We start from the raw sequence: 16,660 nt of genomic DNA on the forward strand, positions 1-16,660 counted from the left end.
TCTTTGGGATTATCATGTACAGTCCAGCTCTCTTATTGCGTAGATGGGGCCTGTGAGGCTGGAGTCAGGCATGGACCTGGGCAAGGCTAGATGATGAGACAGGGCGGGGCCTGTGTGAACTGAGACACCTGCCTTGAATTCTTGTGATCTCCTGGGCTGGCTCCTTTGATTGCTGCTCTAATGGGCACAGCACCCTCCTCCCATAAGGCCACCAGTGGCAGCCCTGAGTGGCGGCACCCCCAGGTCTGGGTTCCACCAGGGCCATCTGTGTCAGTTTGGGCAAAGCCCTTCCCCCCTCTGAATCTCTTGGGTGTGTCATCAGCCCCAATTACTTGCCTCCATGCCTCCCTTCCCTATCCTTCCCCCAGGACCTAAGTCCTAAGTTCTGATTTGCCCTTAGATCTTAAGACCAGAGGTCATCAGGGGTCTTGACCCTTCCTAGCATCCCTGGCAGATGGTCACGCTGGAGGTGCTTGAACACCTCAAGTGATGGAGACTACCCTTCGTCCCCCACAGTCCCGCCCAGCTCAGCTGAGCTCTAACTGGAAGCCCGGGCCACACCTAGACCTGGAATCAGCCCCCAACCCTGAGTCCGGGCCCTGCCCTCTCGGCCCTCTCGGCCCTCCCGGGACAGGGCCAGGACTCCCTGAGGCAGCTCCTCTCCAAGCTCATGGGCATCTCCTGCCCTGCTGCTCTCTGAAATCCACGTCCCAGGAGGAAGCTGGGACAGGAGACAGGAGGGAAGGGAATGCCCACTCACTGGGGTTTTTCTTCTGCACTGGGCTTTTATTTCCACAGGAACGGAGCTGCAGAGACTGACCCAGGCCTCACACAGCACAGGAAGGGACCCAGAGCGCTGAGCCCTGGCTGTACCCCACACAGAGTGCTGAGTGCTTTTCACAGTTACCTGCTTTAACTTCTGTAACAATCCTCAAAGGCATACCCACTTATTAGCCCACTCCACAGATAAAACTGAGGTGCAGAGAGAGCTGTCCATGGTCGCTCCCCTAACAAATCCAGATTCCACCCAGGTGTACTCTGCTCCAAGACTTGTACCCTTTTGGGACCCATCCTGCCCCATGCACCTGGAGCAGGCCCCAGCGGTGGGTTCCGAGCACTGGCCTGCCACCTCCCAATGCCCCTCCCATGGCCCTCTCTGGGCCCACGTCAGGACAAAACTCCAACTTGCAGGAGATATTATGAATAAGGTGAAAGAAAGAAAGTTGTCCTGGCCCCTGTGCATGCCTTAAGTATTTAAATTCTTTTTCATAATTATCTCAAATAGTAATTATTGCAGGAGCAGATGCGCTTATCGCAGACAAGAAACCACCTGCCTTCCCACTTTTGTCCAAAGTGGAAACACTGACATTATTCTTGCGATTCGCTTCAATAGCTGTTTTCACTGTAAATACCACCTTAACCACAAGAAAAATATCCTGGGAGATGCTGGAGGTTTGCGAGGTTTCGGAGGAATCACTCCAAGAGGGCTTTGGGCGTTTCAGAAGGACCTGGATCGGGAGGGCCATGGAAGAAGTCCGAGAGGAAAAAGGCACAGGGGGAAGGTTTCTATCCCAGTGCAAGGAGGCTCCAATACCGATCCCCAAAACCCCTCTCTGCACACAACTCCCAGCCCCGCCATCACCCCAGCTGCCTCTCCTGAGCTGCCCACCCTCTGGAAGTACCTCACTCACCCTGAAGAACATGAAAATCAAGGGGCTTCTTCCAGACTCCATCAGAAATGACAGACCCCCACCCCCATGGAAAGCTTTAGACCAGGTTTCCAAGGAGGCACTCAAGATTTGCTGGCCTCTAATGCACAGGCAGGCACCGGGGAAGCTGGGAAGGAAAAGGAAGGTTTGGGGCTGCAGTCTGAAAACCTGTCACCTCACAGGCACTCCCTCCCTCTGCCAGAGCTGGCTTGTCAGGGAGGAAGAGGAAGGGTGAGCTCCCAGGGGATGTGCAAGCAGGACCTAGATGGCCAAGGAGGGTCCAGAGCTGGGTGGGAGGCTGTGGACAGGGACCTCGATGGGGAGGCCCTACAATGGGGCAGGTAAGCCACCGCCAAGGAGCAGGCATTCCGGGTTCCAGTCCTGTGTCTGCCACAGGGTGCCCTTGGCCGAGCTGATGATGCTCTCAGGGTCTCACCATCTGTCAAGTGGCCAGAAGGTCTTGGAGGGGCCTCTGGGCCTTGTTTCTGGTGATGCAGGTTGGGCAAAGCCCTCCCCTTCACAAGCGTCAGTGCTCTCATCTGAACAGCAGGCCTCTCAGCTCAGTGCCCCTGAATCACTAATGCTTGTCATCAGGCATTATTATCACTGAGCATTTTCCAAGTGCCAGACACTGTGCTGAGGACCTGGCATGCGTGCTGCAATATGTCAGTTTCCTTACACCGGATTCCCACACCATAGTCCACCATCATCCCCTTTTTATAGATGGGGAAACTGAGGCTCAAAGAGTATAAGCAAGTTGCCCAAGGCCACACACACAGTTAATCGGCCAAGGCGTACATGACTGCAGACAGACAGTGTTCCTGAGACCGGTGACGTGCTCCCTGGAAACTGAACTCTGTTCCCATTTCACAGATGCAGGCATGGAGGCTCACGGAGGCTCGCCTCGCTGGAAATGATGGAGCTGGGATTTCAGCAGGTGCTGTTTCTGCTGTTTAGGGGGGAGGGAGGAGCTTAGGAAGAGAGAAGCAAGGATGGGTACAGAGAAGCAGAGTCCCGGCTGCTGAGCGCCCCAGGGCGCTCATGTTCAGCCCCAGCCACCGTGCTCCTCCCCAGCTGTGTTCTCTGCTGCCTCCCGGTGGTCAATGGAGTTGACGCAGCCTTTCAGAGCTGTGCCGCTTTGTGGAGTCCTGGGGGCCCACTTGAGTGGGGAAGGAGTGGCTGGCCTGGGTGGAAGGCAAGGGAGCCCGGGGGCCTGGGGCAAAGTCCCTGTCTGGAGCCTCCCTCACCCACTCCAGCCATGCCAGCACATTCTCAGTACCCGGCCGGCCCCCCTACCTGGGATGCGCTTCCCCTTTCACGTGGCAGCCACCTTCTCATCATCGAGGTTTCTGGTTCTGTGACCACCTCCATCTGACGTAGGCGCCCACTGTGGCTCTGGCCCCAACTCTGCTCGGTCATCTTCATATTTGTCACCACATTCTAAGTGTATTTGTTGAGTATCCATTTATCCAGCAAAATAAAGTCAGCTCCCATGTCTGGCACACAGTGAGTGCTCAATAATGACTTCTGAATGAATGACTACATAAACATTTCCATCCAGTTTGTCAGCTTGTTCACCCCCATATGCAGCAGCTGTGACTAATAGGGCCACTTCCTCACAAGCGTGGGTCCCAGACCTACCCACAGACCTACTATCGCCTCCTGCCACAGGACAACCCTGCAGAGAATTACAGTCAGCAGTTGGAACCCTGGAGGCTATGCTTCTCCTGGCTGAGCCATTCCTTCTCCTCACAGGAAGGAGTGTTGAAGGTTTGCGTCCACCTCAAAGTTCATTGATGTGGCTGGAGCTGAGCACAAGAAGCAGGGATAAGAGCAAAGCAGAATTGGACATCCCCTCCCTCATGCAAGCACAGACCTTTGGTAATGTGGCCTGAAAAACATAGTCATTCACTCAACAAATGTATCTTCATGCTGTTCTGGGCTGGTACGGAGAAGTCTGCAGAAATTAATCTGACCTGGATATTGTTTGTAGGAGGGACATTTGGCCTCAGCCCCCTGCATCCAACCCACCTCTGCCTGGCCATGTGGCCCTGGGACAGGTCGCAAGAAGATGTCCCTGGCTTCTTTGGCTTCAGTTTCTCTTAAGAACAGTAAATGGTCACAAAGTTCCCTGGGGCCCTGGAAGCCCCCATTGCCTTGCTCTTCAGCCTGTCCCCACTATGAACTGTGCCTCTCACAAGCACCCCCTCCCCATGTGCCTTCCTGATCTTCCAGCTACTGAGCATCCTCCCCCACTGCCCCAGGGATGGCGGCCTCTGCAGGGAAGATGAACGAGTGGTTGGGAGTCAGTGGCATGGACAGCTGCCATCCACCCACACAGCACCCTTCTGAGATGGCTTGACAGCAGATATCACTGACCTCTTCTGCATGGAGGGGAATGGTCTGTCCCTGACCTCCCGTACAAGCTTCTCTCTTGATGTGTGCAAAGTTAGGGAGGCAGCCACCCATGTTTATTAAACTTACTGTGTGCCACACCCCACGCTGGATGCATCCCTCAGTCCTCCATGAGAGGTGTCTGCATTCTATTTTACAGGCAGGGAGACTGGGGCTTGCAGCGCTCAGCAGCTGGCCCATGCTGCCCCGCTGGTCAGTGTCTCCAAGGCCACAGTCTTGGCCTGGCACAAACGTCAACTCCTACAGCTCAGCCTCCAGGGGTCTCTCCTTTACCTTTTTTCCCAGAAAGCGGAAAGTTTGAGCCAAATGCATCCTGGATATTCCTAGACATGAGGGTTCACACATCTATGTTTCTCACCTTCCTGATTCTCTGCACCTCCCATTGTAAGTCTCTGGATTTCTGAGCCCGTGAGTCAAATACAGTGTAATGAGGGGCAATAATTACCATTCAGAGAGGAGCAACGTTCACTGACTCCTTCAGCCCCCACCACACTCTTAAGCGGCTGCTACTGTGAGCAAGCCCATCTCACAGGTGACAAAATGAGGCACAGAGAAGCAGAAAGACTTGCCCACACAGAGCTAGTAACTGGCAGGGTGGGATTTGAACCCAGGACATCTGGGTTCAGGGTCTGTGCTCCTCCCCACCCTACACTGTACTAAAATTCAGAGCACACTGAGTCCAGAATTCTGGTGCTGGGACTGGAAAGCTGCCATGTTACAGACACCTGAAACTAAATGATCCCAAGACCTCAGCCTCAGGCTCTCTGGGAAAATGTTCCCACCCAGAAATCTCTGGGCACCATCCTCTTCAGCGAAGTGGCCCAAGATGTCCCGAATCTCCAGCTATCTCTGGGGAGCCGCTTCCCCTGGAAGGGCGTGGGGCAGGCCCTCCTTGAGAAGGGGCATCCGCGGCTGGCCTGCGGCCCCTCCACCAGCTCCCTCCAGCCCTGTCCTGCTCTCGCGGTCATTCATTGGGGGTAAGCTGCGGCAGTGTCACGGGGAATCTGGGCCGGCCCATCAGCCTCCCAGGGGGAGAGGCTGGGAGACCCGCAAGGCCAGGCTCGCCACCCACCGGGCGCGGGCTGCGGCCACGCGCGTCCCACGGCGCCGCAGCGGCCCCTGGTGGCGGCAGGCTGCTGCGGCGCCGGCTCCGACCTTGGGCGCGGGCTGGCCCTTCCTGAGGGAACCGGCAGCGAGGATGCCCTCGGCGGCGGCGCAGGGGCGCGCCCCGGGAAGGGCAGAGGCGCCCAAGGCCCGGCGGGCAGCGGCTCAGGGCCGGCTGCCGGCGAGCTAGCGAGAGGAAGGGGGCAGGAGGCTGGGCAGCCAGAGGGAGGGGGCGGCTCCCTGGCGGGCTGAGCCTCACGACCTGCTGGAGGGGACTGGCCCTTCCAGAGAGGCCTGGGCTTCCTGCCCCCCACCCGCCCCAGGCCAGGGCAGCAGCCGGGCCGACGGGAAGAGAGCGACCCCACCCCAAGCCTGACGTCACGGACCTTCCATGCAGCTTTGTCCTGGGTAGGCACGGGCAGGGTTTCAGCCTCCCCACCATGCAGCTGATGCCCAGCAGGTGAGCTCTTCTTCCTGCAGCGCCTGTGGGGACAACTGGGGGAGAGGGGATGTCTTCAGCTGTAACCACCCTGACAGCTGTCATTGTAGCCAGTGACACCCACCCCAGCAGGGCCCACATTCTGCCCCAGTGGGCATGGGAGTAAGGAGGTGGGCTCAGCATTGATTTTTCTCAAAGCAGAAATGTGCACAGATGGAAATGCCAGGGTTAGGCGTGTGGAGAAAGGTGGGGTAAATGGAACCTGCCTGAACACAGTGGGTTGAGACACGCCCTTGGTCCAGATGACTTGGGTCCTGATGCCCCTGAGCCTCCTCTGCTACCTGCCAAGCCACCCTTCCATCATCTGCCTCACAAATGAGACAAACCGGAGGCTGGAAAATAAGGAGGATAGCAGGACTGGGGCCCCCAAGTCTTAGCCACTGGGCCTTCAACAAGACAGTGTTTTTTTCCAAAAACAGGCAGCGGGGGCACTCCAGCAAGCAGTTCTCCCGGGATCTAACAAAGGGAGGTGGATATTCCCTCTGCTGGAGCCTAGTGCCTCTGTTTCCATGGCAACCCCTCTTCTCCAACAAAGCAAAGACTCAGAATTACCCACATCACGTCAGCAGGCCGCTGGAGAGGGAGAGCCCAGGCCTTAGGGTACAGACGGAGAAACTGAGACCTAGAGAGAGGCAGCAACCTCTCCGAGTCCCCTGTGGGTCCCTGAGTCTCCCCATCATAGCACTCCTCACACCACAGCGTCTGTCTACCAGGGACCCCCAAACAATAACTGCACAACTAAACATATAAGATACTATCAGTGAATGTGCTTTGAAGAAAAATATGAAAGAGTAAAGAGACAGGGAATGACAGATGGTGGGGACCTGGGGGTTAGGGAAGGTCTCTATGAGGAGGTGGCAACTGACAAGAATGCTGAATGAAGAGAAGGAAGCAATATGCTCCACGCAGAGGAAAGAGCAAGTGCAAAGGCCCTGAGGTGGGAAGGTACTAGGCAAGCTCAGCCCTTGTGGATGTGGAAAGAGAGTGAAGGAGATGAGGTCAGAGGTGGGCAGGGGCCAGAACTTGGGGGTCTTACAGACCACGGTAAGGAATTTACATTCATCGTGGGTGTGATGGGAAACTTGGAGGACGGTGGGAATTGAGAATATCCCAGGAGGCACTCAAGATTTGCTGGCCTCTAATGCACAGACAGGCACCGGGGAAGCTGGGAAGGAAAAGGAAGGTTTGGGGCTGCAGTCTGAAAACTTATTGACAGGCAAGTTATTGACAATAATTGTTCAGGCAGCTGTGGAATAAGGGCGTGAGGACAGGGGTGGGTGGATAAGGGAGGAGGCAGAGAGACCACCGGGCAAGCACTCACAGTGGTCCAGGCCACGGATGGTAGCAGCTGGGGGCAGCAGGCGGCAGCAGAGGCGGGGGAGGTGGTTGGGTTCTCAGGTATTCTAAGGGTTGATTGTGAAGAAGCTGCCTATAGTGGGATGTGGGGCATTAGGGAGGAGTGGAGGCCAAAGAAGAGCTGGGTTCTGGAATGTTCTGGCACCCAGCAGGCAGAACTCACTGACGGTTTGGGTGTGCGGGTCAAAGACAGATATCTGGCTGCTCCAGGCTTCTAAGTGAGGAACTGGCTGACCTACCGTGCCACCTCCCGGGCACCCAGGGCCAACTCAGGCTCACCCCACTCTTTCTATTGTGACTCTGGGACTCAGTCTGAGCCCAGGAAAACACCCCAAACCAGCTTGTCTCTTCCTTCTTGTCCATCTGAGCTGCCACTCGCTCCTGAGGCCCCCAGTTGATGAGGCTTGCTTGTCAACCCCAGTGCCTGAGGGACAGCTGGAAAGGGTAGGGGCATGTGGATGGAGGGGAGCCCCCCAAAATAAAATGGGAGGTGGCTGTTACAATTAGGGAAGGGCCCCCAGGCAGGCATGAACAATTGGTACCCCTGCAGGCACATGCATTAACCGGTGTCCAGTGGACACACACTGTCCACAGGGCCCGAGGACTAGCTACTAAGATTATGCCCATTCACAGCTGAGGAAACTGAGGCCCAAGGCAGGAGGATGTCCTAGCCAGTGTCTCAGTTGGACCAAGGCTGGGCTCTCCTCAGTCACGTATCTGCCCTTCCAGGGGGCGGGGTGGGCTTCCCTGAGGAGCTCCTGCCTCAGAGCAGTGACAGGGCCCTGTGTTCACTTTGGGCCCCATCTGCAGGGGGCTGGTGTCTCCAAAGGCCTCTGCTCCTCCTGCCCACCTCTTGGCCAGCTCTGGGTCCTCGGGCCCTCTAGGCCCCCTGCAAGGACAGCTCAGCACAGGCCCACGGGGGTTGGCCTGGTGACCAGACCTGCAGTGGGAGCATTGAGGCATAAATCCTGACACAGCTGACAGTGCCCCAGGGCAGGCGCACAGACCCACTGTCCCCTTCCTGTCCCCACCCTTCCTGGCATGTTTCACAGGCCAGACTGCCCGGGAGGACAACCATATAAACCTTGGCCCCAGGCAAGCTGGACTGGCCTTGAGCTTCCGACCCGATACATGGACTAAGAAGAGGAGGAGGCCTGGCCCATGACCAACCTTTTAGGGCAGAGAGAGAGTGAGACTGAGGGTTGAGCCCCCTTAGGGACACTTAGGAGCCTGTGTGGAAGCAACAGCAAAGCCCTCCCCCGACCCCCAGTGAAACCTGTGGAGAGGAACCTGAGCAGATGCTTCAGGTATTGGGGAGCAGAACAGCTCACCCACAGGCCCCAGCATGGGACACCTCCACCCTGACTGCTGCCGCCATCACCACCCTCAGCTCTGGCCCAGCCTAGACAGTTGGGCAAACCCTGATTACCCCTGAATAGCTAGACAGGACCCCACCTTGCTCTTAAGCAGCTTATGGGTAGGCCGAGGGAGTGCACAAACGTTTGTTTATTCGTTCAACAAACATTTATTAGTGTCTACTTTTTGGTGTTCATGGGGCTAAGTGCTGGGGACCCAGAGATGATGTTTATCTGTGTAAATCCTGAGAAGCACTATCCCACAGGGATGTGTGAAGGCAGTGGAGGCTAGAGCGTGGGGCGGTCAGCATGGAGCACTGTTGGATGAGTAGGAGTTTGCCAGGCACAAAGGAGAGAATAGGCAGAGGTGTGAACACGCTGGGAGAGAGTTGGGAAGGGCCAGCAACTGGGGTGGCCAGGGCATAGGGACTGGGGAGGGAGTAATGGGCAATGCGGCTTGAGGGGGCAGGGTCCAGAACACAGGCCTGTGGAATTTGGTCTTGAAGCTGTGGGAAACAGGGAGTCATGGTGGGCGTTAGACAGGGGAGGGGCCAAAGCTGAGTGCCTCCTCCGCTGGGCCAGCCTCAGACATCTTCCTCTCACCTCCTGACATGGCAGGCAAGAATGCTGAGGCTCAGAAAGACCATGTTTGCCCCTCTAGATTCATGACTGGACACCCTGCACGGCCCTAGGCAAAAACGCCAACTCTCCGAGCCTGTTTCTATATGTGCAAAATGAGGACGATCACAGATGAGAGGATCAGTGTGGTGAGGTAGGCAGGCTACACATGAGGCCCACCTGCCTTTGTCAGAAGAGGCAAGGCAGACCCACCCCCAGACCACTTCCACTGTAGGAACTTCTGGGCAAGGTCTCTTCTGAGGGCCATAAGGGCCAGGCTGAAGGTCAAGCAGCTGCCAGAACCCAAGCACCAGACATAAGAACCCCCCTCCACACATACACATGCCTGCAACCAGAACATCGGTGGACCCCCCACCTCAGGTGCACTCTGCCAGGTTCCCCCGTATGCGAGTTCACTCACCCCAGAAACACAAACACACAGCCACCAATGTCCTGCAAGCCCCGGATGTATGGTGTCCCTTGTGCTGGTGGCTTAGGAGAGCCCCTTCACACCCACTGTCCCAGCCTATTAGTAGTGTCTCCTATCTCACTCAAGTGCACACACCTAGATGATGAATTACATGGTGTGGATAAAATGAGAGTTCCTGTGGCCAGGATTTTTACCTGGCCCTGGTTGACTAGCTCACTGCACACCTGTGGGCAATACATGGCTGTTGACTCTATATAAAGAGCTCTGCCCAGTGCTCTGGGCATGACACGGTGGCAGGGCTGCAAGTCTGCAGGAAAGCAGAGCAGAGGATGGAGTGGGGGCAGTGCCAAGGACAGAGGCCCAAAGGACGGCTGTGCGGGACGGCTGTGCAGAGAGGCCTGGAGGACGGCTGTGTGGGACGGCTGTGCAGGCAGAGAGGCCCAGAGGACAGCTATGCAGACAGAGGGACCTAGAAGCAGAGGCTGGCTTGCTGCATCGCTCTGAGTGAATGGGATTCTAGTGACTGACCTGCCACCTGGAAATAAAGTTGGGTATAACCCTTTCACACCAAGAACGTTTTGCTGTCAATTTCTTTGGTCACATTGAATCCATAGCGAACTTGCCTGGGGCTGAAACCCATTGGCAAGACACAAGGACAGCCACTTCATACTGGGCACATATTGGTGTTGCTTTTCCTCTTATGAGGGGTTCTCACCAGGGAACGTACATGCGTGTGCATGTTTGTAAGCATTCATGTGTTTGCGTGTGCATGTGTGTGTGTGTTGTGCCCATGTTTGTGTGTGCCTGCATTTGGCAGAGGCCTTTGGCAGTCTGGGGGAATCTGTAGGTTTTAAAATGCTAATTAGATTATATATCTGTAGGTTTTTAAATGCTAATAGTTTCAAAACTACTAAAACAAAGTCTGCAGTTTGGCACTATGTGGCTTTTTCTTAACACAACGAATAGCGCGGTCTAGTAGCAGGTCTAACACCCACAGTAATTCCAAAGCACAATACTGACGACCACAAACGGTATTTAGAGATAGCTGAAATGTGTAATGTGAACCCAGCTAATGCTATCTTTTCTTGCCCGTGTAAATAATGAAAACACTACATTTCTATTAGAGGTCAGTGACAAACAGGAGTGTCACTTTTGCGCACCTATATTCACGTATTTCTGCTCTGGGACAGCCCCGCGCGCCCTGCCTCAGCCCAGCCCGGCCCGGCCTGCAGCTACTCTCTCCGTCTGCGCCTGCGCGTCTGCCTGCAGTCTCCCAAGCCACCACCAGGTGTCGCCGCATACACCCAGTGGCCGAGAGTCTCCTCCGCAAAGCGGACCTCACTTAGACCCATTCCGGGTGGTATCCGGAGCACTCTGGCCCGCCTCCTGCGACGTATCTCTGCACAAGCACCCCCACTCTGCGCCTGGGAACTTCCGCTTGCCCCTCCAACACTGCACACTTTGGTGCCCTTGTATGTGCCGGTACCTCTGGATGGAATGCACACCCTGCCTCCCTCTGCCTGGTAACTCTTCCTGGACCGTCCAAGCGCACTGGAGGCAGCACCATCTCCAGGAAGCCTTCCCTGAAGCCAGAGTAGTAGCCCAACCAAGTGTCCACAGCCCCCGCGGATTCCTCATTATTGCAGTGACTGTCTGAAATGGTCGTACCCATTTCTATGTCCAACTCCCCAGGCAATGAGGTTTTGTTTGTTTTTAACGGACTATTTTTTGGAGCAGTTTTAGGTCCACAGCGATACTCGGTAGAGAGTGTAGTCTCCACCTACAGCCTACTCCTACATGCACAGACCCCCCACCATCAGCGTCCCCACCTCAGCAGTGCACTTGATACCATTTCTAAACCCACACGGACACACCAGCATCTCCCAAAGTCCCCAGCTCACCTGTGGGTTCACTCTTAATGTTGTACAGTCTATGGGTTTTGAAAATCAGCTTGCCTCCAGAATGGCATGTGTACACTGTGTATCATACACAATAGTTTCACTGCCCTAAAAATCCTCTGGACTCCCCCTTTTCATCTCTCCCTCAGCCCTAACTCCCAGCAACCACTGATCTTTTGTCTCCACGGTTTTACTTTCTCCAGAATGTGCTATAGTTGGAATCATACAGTGTGTAGCCTTTTCAGACAGGCTTCTTTCACTTAATAATACGCATTTAAGGTTCCTCCACAACTTTTCATGGCTTGATAGCTCATTTCTTTCTAGCACTAAATAATATTGCACTGTTTGAATGTACCACAGTTTATGTATCCATTCACCTGCTGAAGGACATCTTGCTTGCTTCCAAATGTGGGCCTCGGGGTGAGAGACACACTTTCTATTCAAAAGAGGGTTTGGCCACTCCTTCAAAGTCAGGGTACCATCCAGGCCACATACCCTTGGGACCACTCCTCTCCAGCTGGCCTCCCCAGACCTCCAGTTTTAGCTCCCAGCACGCCCTTCCCTTCAGGCACACCCGGCCATGGGCAGGACCTCTGGTGTGCCCCAGGGGGTACCATGGCCCAACTGGTCACCAGAAACACCTTTCCTCCATGCCCACCTATCCAATCCATCCTCATCCATTGGCTGTGGGCAGAGCTGCTGGGCTGAGGCTGCACCACAAGGGGGCACCATCGCCCCACAGATGTACGGGAACTTATCCAGACTGCTGGACGGAGATGCCTTCATCCCTCTGCACAACAGCGAGGGCAGAGAAGGCCTGCCTCATAGAATCAGAGCACCTGGACAAGACAACGGCTCAAGGCCCCATCCCATGTCCAGACCTTCCAGGCCCACCTTGCACACCTCTTGTGATGGGATGCTCACCACTGTAAGCCAGCCTGTGTGAAAACAGTTTGCAGTGGTCTATTTTACCGCTGAGGTTTTAAGAGGCCTCAGGAGCTATCAAATCAAAGTATTTCAGGAGAATATCTTTATCTTGGAAAACCATGAGAAAGAGGAAGCCTGGGCTTTCCAGAAAAACTCAAAACCTAAAAGTTTATGTGAAATTTCTCAACGTTTACACGTTGGCTTCAAACTTTTCTGAATACTGCACCAGCCAAGCAATGGAGCATGTGGGCACTCCGCTCGCAGATGGGGCCCTGAAGTGTGGCACAGCCCTAATTTGTGGTGGAGTTATATCCTAGATGAAGCAAGCCTCAGGCACCCGGGTGGTGCTCAGACACCCCCAGCTGCATTTGGGCCAACAGCACTGCACAGCCCTCGGTGTGGAATGTGTGGGGAAGTGGGAGAGTTGGTGCGGACATAGGTTCTGGGAGGCTGACTGGCACGTCCTCTCTGGAGGGCAGCCTGATGAAACCCGGCCAACATAGGGGTGTGGACACCCGGTGACCAGCAGCTCACTCCTGGCTTCATGACCAGAGAAGTCCTGAAACAGATGTGCTACAAGAGCACAGGACGTTCACTGCAGCCAAGTCTGCAGGGAGGACCCAGGGGCAGCCCGGACGTCGATCCTGGGGTAAATCATGAGGGCGCCCCTGGAGGGCTCTGCGGCAACAGACCAGACGTACGGGCACAAGCAATTAAGAGACCGAATGACTTCTATAACACAAGACAGATAAAGAATTATAAACACACACACGGAAGAGTACAGTATGGAAAGAGGGGAAAAGAGAATCACTTTATATTGGAGAAGCCAGACAGACATGACCTCCTCCAGGTGATCAAGGTCAACATTAACAGGGACAGGTCATGCTGACAGCAGGCATCCGTGATATAGTGTGGCACCTCTGTGGTCTTCTTCCCCCCAAATCCATGATCCCAGTCTAATCCTGAGAAAAATATGAGGCGAATCCCAACAGAGGGCATCGTACAGTACACCTGACCAGCCTTCCTCAGACCTGTCAAGGTCATCCGACCCAAGGAAGGTTTGAGAAACTAGCAGCCCCGAGAGAAGCTATGATGTGAGGGTAAAGTGTTCTCCTGGAAGGCACCCTGGGACATCAAAGAGACATCAGGCAAAAACTAAGGAAATCTGAATGTGGATTTTAGTTAATAATAATGTATCAATAGTGCTTCATCCATTGCGAAAATGTATGCAATAATGGAAGATGCTCACAATAAAGTGAATTGGGTGGGTGGTGCGTGTGGAGGAATTCTCTGCACTATCTTTGTGCCTTTTCTATAAATCTGAAACTATTCTAAAATATTAAGTTTATTTAAAAAACCTCTCTCCTGGCTGCTCAAACGTTTTCACTTAGTTTGCAACAGAGATGAATATCATCTCTTGAGCATTATTCATTTGTGTGTGTTAACTTAGCTTTCAAAAAAAAACACATACCAAAATAGGATTAAACGTGCCAGGACTGTGTTAAGGGGAATGCCTGTGAGAGAAGGTGGGGAGGTTTGGGCAGAGCTGGTAGCAGTCTGACCCAGAGCCGGGGAGAGCGGGAAGGAACACTGATGGACACGGGCCTGCCTGCCACCTGTAAGGAAGGTTCTGCTGGGAGTCCTCAATCCACCGTCGGCCACCAGAGGAGTCCCTCTGCCAGGAAAGGGGTCTCCTTCAGCCCCTGCCATGCTCAGTCCCTAGCTGGGAGCCCATCATGGCAAGCAAGGGTTTGCATAACATGCAAAGAGGCTTTCAAAGCTTGGCAGCTGGGATCCCTGGTCGGTACACTCCCATAGTTGGAGGTCTGCAAGGTGCATTCTCCCGACACCCTACTTCTCATCTATCTGAGAGCAAAACTCAGAAAAGGGAAGTGAGTGGAATGAACCACAGGCCTTGTTGCTGCAGTTGTCGTAGAGGCAACTATGGGGCACTCATCCTCTCCCTCCTCTGCCACCAGGAAGTTCCCTTTGCAGGTGACACCCCCGTGGTGGTTTAGCCCAAGCCTTCATTCTGAGGGATCTTTGATGGTTTGGCATTTAACATCTTGACAAGTCTGCCCATCTCAGCCTGGGTTTGTGCATATGTCTGTTTGCAGGCAAAGCGGGGCAACAGCCCCTGAGATCACCTGGGTTCCCCTCATGTTCCCCCTAACGCATAGGTCAGGGGATGTTTGCTGCTTCTCCCGGGAAGAGTGTGCCCCCTAGGGCACCCCTTTGGGGACCAGGACCTCCAATGCCGAGGAGTCCAGAGCCGCAGTGATGGGAGGAAATACACTCAGTGGCCACCGGACATGGCAAGTGGGGCCATTCCTTGGATCCCAGGTAGCTTATCCTTCCTTTGGGACCCGGCTCCATATGGGGTCTCGGATTTAATACACTACATCCTAAAGAGTGGCACCCCATTGGTTCAGAATGTTTCCTTCTAGCTGGTGCTCCAGCTGCACCTTAGGAGGCCGTGCCCACCTCTGTGAGGCTGGCTGCCTCCAGCTCATGTGTGTGCACCACCAGTGGGTCAGTCTGCCAGCTCCTTTGATGTGGAGCGGGATGCCAGTCAGATTCTATGTTGTGCCAGAGTCGAACACTCTAAGTCCCCGGATGGTACTTCTTGTTGAGTAGACATCCATCCCAGGATGGAAGGGGGCCAACAGAGTCACCTTGCTACCAAGTGGCCGGTTGACCTTCTCTAGGATGAGTGACGTGTGGGCTCAGCATCCATCTCTGTTGCATTCAGAGCACAGTGACCTCCACTCACATGCCCATCTGGGGTGGCCAGTGATGAAGACTGGCAATGTCATGCAGCGGAGCCATTCTGCCCACTGGGGTGGTGTCCTTTCCTCGTAGATGCTCATTTAATGGTATTAATGTGTGAAACAGAAATGTCTTGAGGTGGCATTGGGGTGGCACATCAATGGTCACTACCCAGAAACCTGCGTATCTTACCACCTCAGGCCACTGCTGATGTACAGGCAGATCCCCGGGCAAATGCCCTGCCCGTAGCTGGCCAGTGGACTAATGATAGAAGCCCTGGGAGGCTGCAAATGGATCCTGACAGGAAGACATTTTCTGGACAGGGCTTTGCACCCTCAACCCCGTGGCTGATGCAAAACCTCGAGAAACTATGGTAGCACGGGCAGAGGAGGCAATGTACCCATTTGCACTAAGTGACATCTCTTCAGATCAAGGAAGACACATTACAGCCCAGAGTACCCAGCCACGGGCAAAGAGCTATCCTCCTTAGAGTAAAGTTTGGACAGAGAATTAGAATGGGCAACTGAAATACTGGTTGTCTAAAATGGGGTGGGGAGATAAAGGGCACGAAGGGCTAGCCTCCACACCTTCCTGAATATGTGTTCACTCTCAACAGAGGGGGCCCAAGGAAGCATCCCCAGTGGATAGGTCCCTCTGTTGTTCCAGGGCATCTGGGGAACTGGGATGCTGGTATGACTATAGTGTTTTCTTTTTTTCCTGTCTGATGCTGTGGTCCAGGAGCCAGCCTGCAATTGAGGGTGCAAGAAGATGGGGTGCTTCTAAGAGATTGTAACTATATTTTAACTTTGATGTCAGATGGCAAGGTCCTGATGGTGGACGGGCCTTCTCCCCATCTGGCAGAATCAGGGTTGACAGAGAATGCAGCTGTGAGCCTGCTGGTTCAGACGGCCCACTAGTTCCACTCCTTTAGCCACACCCTCTTGGCACCGGAGCAGACTGAGGAGGAGGCACCCTTCAGGCTATTCTTGCTGCCTGCGATCCAGGCCAGCACAGAGGCCAGAACTAACCTCCCTTCCAAGGATGAAAGGACTGTAGTACAGAGGAAGAGAAAAGGGAACTGTGGCTGAGGGTAAAGGAATGAATGGGTCATGCAAGGACAGAAATACGATATTCCATCTATCCAGTGTTACACTAGTATCTCAAGAGAGGCCTGGAGAAAGAGATGGTATTGCCTCTTAGCTTGATTATACCAGATGCCTGAAAGGGTGAAGCCAAGCCCACTCTTGCCTTTGGAAGGTGACAAAGTCAAATGGAAGCAGCAAACCGGGTGGCCTCGCCCCAGAGACGCTTAGTCGTACAATCACAGGACCGGATGAACCGCTAACGACCTGCCATGATATGGTACTCGCTGGCGTTGTGTGTTAATACTGAAGCTGTCAGCCAGATACTTTGGGACAGCCTCTTCAGCATGGAATGCCGAAGAAAGCGGTGGCCTGAGAGAGCTGGATTTGGCCAACCCTTAGCTCATTTCTATGCTAGACGGTTCCGCACAAGTTTATCACAAGGTCCACATAACATATCAGGAGGTGAGACAAGCCACACTGAATGTAGAGGCCCAA

The sequence above is a fragment of the Manis javanica genome, chromosome 3 (genome assembly GCF_040802235.1).
Source record: "Manis javanica isolate MJ-LG chromosome 3, MJ_LKY, whole genome shotgun sequence".
Lineage (NCBI taxonomy): Eukaryota > Metazoa > Chordata > Mammalia > Pholidota > Manidae > Manis > Manis javanica.